Genomic DNA, 6,000 nt, shown 5'->3' with positions numbered 1-6,000 from the left:
CCCACTGCTGGCTGGTGTAAATAAAACTTTATTGGAACGGGGCCCTGCTCATTCTTTGATGTATTGTGTGTTTGCTGCTTGGAAATTAACAGCTACTCACTGTTCATGGGATGCAGTAAGGCTACCATACGTATCTCAGACCCTTAGAAAATATTTTCTGACTCCTAGAATCTTGGGTAAATATGACAGCCGAGGGTAATTCGTGACAGAGGAGATGGGGGGGGTGGCACATGCCTGGAAGCCCAGTTACCTGGGAGTCCAAGACAGAAGGATCACAGTTCATACAAGGGAATCACGTCTACATCCATGTGTGAGGGATGACGATGGGAATGACGGTTACCTATTCTGCAGTTGTAACACATACACTTATGTCTGAGGAATCATGAGCCATAGGGAACCCCAATAAATCAGAAAAAATAATCCCAACTCAGCCTGTGCCTGTGAATCCCCTTCCCTGGCAATCTCTAACAAAAACACCCTTCCTGCCAGAACCAGACTCACCCCCTCCCCCGCCCAGGATGTGTTCTAGGTCCGGTGGACTCTCTCCTCTCCAGTCTGCTGGAAATGCACCAGCATCCACTTGTCCCAAGTTCTGTCTGCCGCTTAGTGCTATGATGATGCTGCATAACAAACAAGCCCGGTTCCATTAAAGAAGCGTAATGAGCGTTCTAGGACCCAGCTAACACCTGGTTGGCTCGGCTGGTCTCAGCTAACCAGGGTTAGCTCACTGGCAGCTAGATAGCACTACCTCTTCTGCCTGTACCTCTCATCCTCCATCAGGCGGCCCTGTGGTGTGAAACCAGGGCTCAGCGCTTCTCATCTCTTCCAAGTCATGTGTGTGCATGTCTGTGCCCATTTGTAACAGACTGTGCTGTGGAGAGGAGCCCTGAAAGAGGGGCAAGCTCTCATGAGGACAGCTTACCCTCAGTCAAGGCTGAGGTCACTCCTAGGTCACTCTCCCCAGATGTAGAAGAGGCCAGCCAAGGCCACAGTCACCCCTGGTCATCCGATACACTCAGGTAAGGAAGCCCGGTGCAGGCCAGGAGGCTCAACAGCTGCTCACTGACAATGAGTGAAAGAAGACTGTGAGTTTGGGACTGTTTGTTAGGCAGCAAGAGCAGGCAGGTACATTGTGTGTGTGTGTGTGTGTGTGTGTGAAATGTCAACTGTAACAAGACTGTGCTGCTGAGAGGGAGCCGCCGGCAGTGACAACATTGCCGAGAGTGTGCCGAAGGGAGCGTGTACATCCCCGTGTGCAGTTCTCACCTAGACCTGCCAAGTGAGCAGCATTATAACGGGTACTGAGAAACCTCTCTCATCGGGAGGGCTGACACGGGCCCATGAATCAAGAAGAGGAGAAAAGCTCTGCAGCCCTCGTGGGGAAGACATTCTACCAAGGCAAGACAGACCACAAATGAAAGCCCTAAACCCATACATAGTGCAGGATGCTCAGTGGTAGAAGCGTGCATGGATGCACACGCACACGTGCACACACCAACGGTAAGATCCCAGAGAGGCTGGGAGAAGTGTGATTCCATACACAGCATCTTCTTCATGGGGCTCAGATCTCCACAGTCTTGGCTCACAGTCCAGTTTCTCTCCTGACGAAGACAGTTCAAACACAGAAGAGGGAGAGACCAGACCCACTGTGGGGTGGGGTGGGGGTGTCTGGTTATTCTTAGCAGGATGCTGGGGCACACAAAGGTTCTTTGGCGAGGCAGCCAGCTCCTTGGAGCTTCTAGAAGGAGCAGCCAGACCACAGACCTTCCTGTGGCCAAGTCTGGTTGGAAATTCTTTCCGCCTGAGGCATCAGGAATGTGGGGACACTGGGGGGGGGGGCTGGCAGCTCCTTTGTGGTCTGTGATGCTAGAACCGAGGTCAGGAGGAATGAGGGGCTGTTTGGAGCTGTGCAAGCAGAACCCTGGACCAGAGCTCCAGCCCCACTGCCATTGTCTGCCTGCTGGCATTGTCCAGAGAGTTGCTGACAAGGTATATGGACTTCTTTGCTGGAGCCTCCAACCCCTTCAGCTTTGGAAGGTTCTAGAAATGCTCCTCACTCCCTACCATCTAGGAGGGGAGTGAAGGCCCGGGTATGAAAAAAAGTAGGGAGTGAGCAATAGGCACTGTAGTGGGAATCCTGGGTTCAAATCCTGCCTCTGCCCTTCACAAGCTGTGTGGCACTGGATGGGTTAGTGTTGGTCCTGCCTCAATTTCCCCAGCCAATCATAATCCTTACAGGATCAGGGTAAGTGCAGTGAGGTTTAGTGAGTCCACTCATTTTTCTTTTTGGGACAGCCCCAATGATGGAAAGTGCTCATGAAATGTGCTCTTACATTCAGATCTAAGCACCCTCGGGTCCCAAGAAGGCTTTTTGTTCTAGAATTATCCACGCATTTCAGCAGTTGAAGGCCCTTGAGCATTTCAGCATGAAGAAACCCTTTGACCTCTGCTCCACCAAGAGAAACCGTGTAGCCCTTCCCAAGACCAGCCCTGGTCACTAACAAAGGGTCCAGAGGATGCTCATTGGCAGAGGCAGAATTTGAACACTGGAGAGTACTAATTGCCAGGAGAGAAGCCCCTTACTCTCCCTTCACCCACACTCCTGAGGTTTGAACTCAGGAGGCCTCAAGTTCTGTTGCTTGACTTTCTTGCTTATGGTGGGTACTCTACCACTTGAGCCATACCTCTAGTCTAGTTTTTTGCACTGATTAATTGGAGATGTGGTCCCATAGACTGGGCCTACTTTCAGGCCACAATTTTTCAGGTCTCAGCCTTGTGAATAACCAGGATTACAGGCATGAGCCACCTGACTCTTCCCTAGTTTCTCATCTCCTGGCTGTGACCTGAGTGAAGGGGCCTAGGTCTCACCCTCCATCAGCACGGAAGCCAAGGCGTCCTGGAATCATTGTGGAGTCACCGGGATTTTCTGGAGAAAGCGCCATGGAGGGGGGAGGGGGCCCCTTTAGAACCATAGCCCTTTGGCGGTTGGGAGGGAGGGGAATACACAAAGAACTGAAGGAAATCATTTGGAAAATTATTGAGTGCCAGAACCCCCAAACTAGAAACAGGATGTTTGAAATCATTTCAAGCATAAAGGTCACAATCTGCAATTGAAATGGCGCTACTTCGTGGCCTTTTTCCTTCGTTGTGGTTGAATGCTACCAATTAGATATGAGTGTGTGCGTGTGTGTGTGTGTGTGTGTGTGTGCGTGCATGTGTGCGTTGTTTTTCAAATAGCACACTGGGCTTCTCAATCAGGCCCTGAGCCCACAGGAGGGCTAAGCAAACGCTAGACTCCATTACACAGAGAAGCTTTCTTCTCTTTCTGGAAAAACATCAGCCTAAGGGATTGCCCACCTTTGCCAGTGCGCAGTAGTTTTACTGGAAAGAAAGAAATCATTGGGAAAAAAAATCCAACCTGGATGGGATTAAGCCAAACCTCACACCTAACCCAGGGTGTGTGTGTGTGTGTGTGTGTGTGTGTGTGTGTGTGTGTGTGTGTGTGAGAGAGAGAGAGAGAGAGAGAGAGAGAGAGAGAGAGAGAGAGAGAGAGAGAGAGAGAGCGAGCGAGCGAGCGCGTGCATGCACACATTCAGGAACATACCAGTACCCAGTACTAGGTTTTGAATTCAGAACCTGAGGATTGTCCCTGGGGATTTTTAAATTTTTTTTTCAAGGGGAGGGCTCTACCACTTGAACTGCATCTCCACTTCTAGCCTTTGGGTCATTCATTGGAGATAAGAGCCTCACAGACTTTCCTTCCTGGGTTGGCTTTGAACTCCGATCCTCAAATCTCAGCCTCCCGAGTAGCTGGGATGACAGGCGTGAGCCACCAGCACTTGGCTTCCTGCTCCATTTTTAATTAGGTTGTTTGTTTTCTTGATCTGGATTTTAAATTCAACCTAATTATAGTCATCTGAGGCTTAAGTATTCCCACGTGACGGGTGGCTCTGCCCCAGCCCACAGGCGCTGGGTGGGTCCAGACACAGTCCCAGCTTACCCCTGTGTTTCTGACCCTTAGCAGAGAGTCTGGGGCACCCCAGGTATTTAATAAATGTGCACTGGTGGAATTGGGACATACTATAGTTGGAAAAATAAGTCAGGCCTCTGTAATTCAGCCAAAGCCACCTTGAACTTGAGCCTGCTCAAAATACCCCAGCTGCAGAAAGATCATGGAGCATAAATGCATCCAGAAACACATCAGTTCCACTCTCTCCTTCCTTCCCTCTCCATCATCTTCCTCTCTCCCCCCTCTGTCTCCCTCTCCACTTCTCTTCTTCCTCCTCTCTTTTCTCTCCTCTCCTTCCTCTGTCTGCATGGTGGTTCATCTCAGTGGGCTCAAGCTAATCTTACAAGTAGCTCTAAATCTCCAAAGTTAGAACCATAGGACCCTATGAAGGAGAGCTGCCTCTCACCAAGGCCTGTTAGAAAACTCCCAGGGAAGTCCTCTGATTGGCTAAATTTTTGTCCTGTGACCAGTTCCTGGCCCAATCACAGTGTCCAAGGCAAGAGGCTCTAAGCCTGGCCCAGCTTTCCTCCCCATACTCTTCATTCAGACATAACTTGCTCCAGATACACAGGCTGGAAGGGCAGGGAGCAGCTCCTGTGAAAACGAGGTATGTTCTGGGCAAATAAAACAATTTGGGCCGGGCACTGATGGCTCATGCCTGTAACCCTAGCTACACAGGAGGCTGAGAGATAAGAATTGTGGCTCTAAACCAGCCTGGGGAAGGCAAGTTTGAAAGACTTATCTCTAACCATCAAAAAACAACAACAACAACAACAAAAAACATAGAAGTGGAGCTGTGGTTCAAGTGGTAGAGTGCTAACTTTGAGCAAAAGTAAAGCTCAAGGGCAGCACATAGGCCCTTGGACATGCCCCAGGACACGCACACACACACACACACACACACACACACACACGCACCAAGGAGAAGAGTTTTCAGCTCATGTAACAACCATTCAGTTGTTCTTTGAGCCACACCATGGGTATGCCATTGCCTTCTTGGGTCCTGCCAGAAGATAAAATGGGAATGGAAGGTTCCACGGAGTGAATTAGGTTCTCTCTAGACGACTCCTGTGTTAGGGAGACAAGGCAGAACCCAAGTGAGCCGATCCTGGAAGCTTCTACAAGGACAAGACTTGAACAAGCAGGCCGAGCAGCAGGTGTCTGGGCAGTGGCAGGTGGTGACCACGAGGCGAGGGGCCTGTGAGGGAGGAGGGACCATCGTCAGTGGAGATCCCTGGAAACCAAACAGGAAGCGGGCTGGAGGCCAGGCTTACTTCAGAAGGCCCGGACCCTCGAGGGGAGGAGGCTGAGCTGCCAGCCGTGGTGCCAGAAAGCCATGTGGGGCTGGAAGCAGGGGGCGTGATGGATCCTGGGCTGTGTGTGTTCCATGAGATGGTTGTGCGCACCGTCTGGAGGGGTGGCGAGGAGGTGGCAGCACGGTCCCCATATGTCACTGGTAGTTCCTGCTCCCGAGGAAAAGGGGTACACTGCAGCGGAGCTGCATAATCCTGCCCCAGCTGTCTGAGCACTTGCTCCCTTCCCTCCTAGCCCCAATTCCAGAGCCACGCTAGGCCAGGTTTCCGTGGACCCCCTGCTCAGCCCTGGTTCCATTACATAGGTCCTCTAACTTCTCCCCCCCCTGGCCTCAGTTTCCCCAACTGGGAAAAGCAGTTGCTAAAGGCTGTAAGGCTAAAAATGGCTGTGCTAGCCCCTGGCTGGTGAGCCCCACCCCCTCCCCTAAGCTCTGCATGAAGTGGAAAAGGCTTAAGCCAGGAAGAGACCTGGGGAGACGGCATTGAGCAGGACTCCTGGAACCCGATCAGACCAACGTCTGCCAACATCAGGTAAAAATCCTCCACCCCCAGGGCCCAAGGCTTGCTCTCTCTCCTCCTGGGAGACTGTGTTTCTAGACTGGAAAGTGCCAGAAGAAGCTGATTTCTAAGAGCATTTCCCCCAGAGGCCAGCCTGATATCTCCAGAGAAAATGAGGTC

The sequence above is a fragment of the Megascapheus bottae genome, chromosome 28, assembly GCF_031878675.1.
Source record: "Megascapheus bottae isolate mThoBot1 chromosome 28, mThoBot2.hap1, whole genome shotgun sequence".
Taxonomy (NCBI): Eukaryota; Metazoa; Chordata; class Mammalia; order Rodentia; family Geomyidae; genus Megascapheus; species Megascapheus bottae.
Note: the sequence above shows the minus strand (reverse complement) of the source record.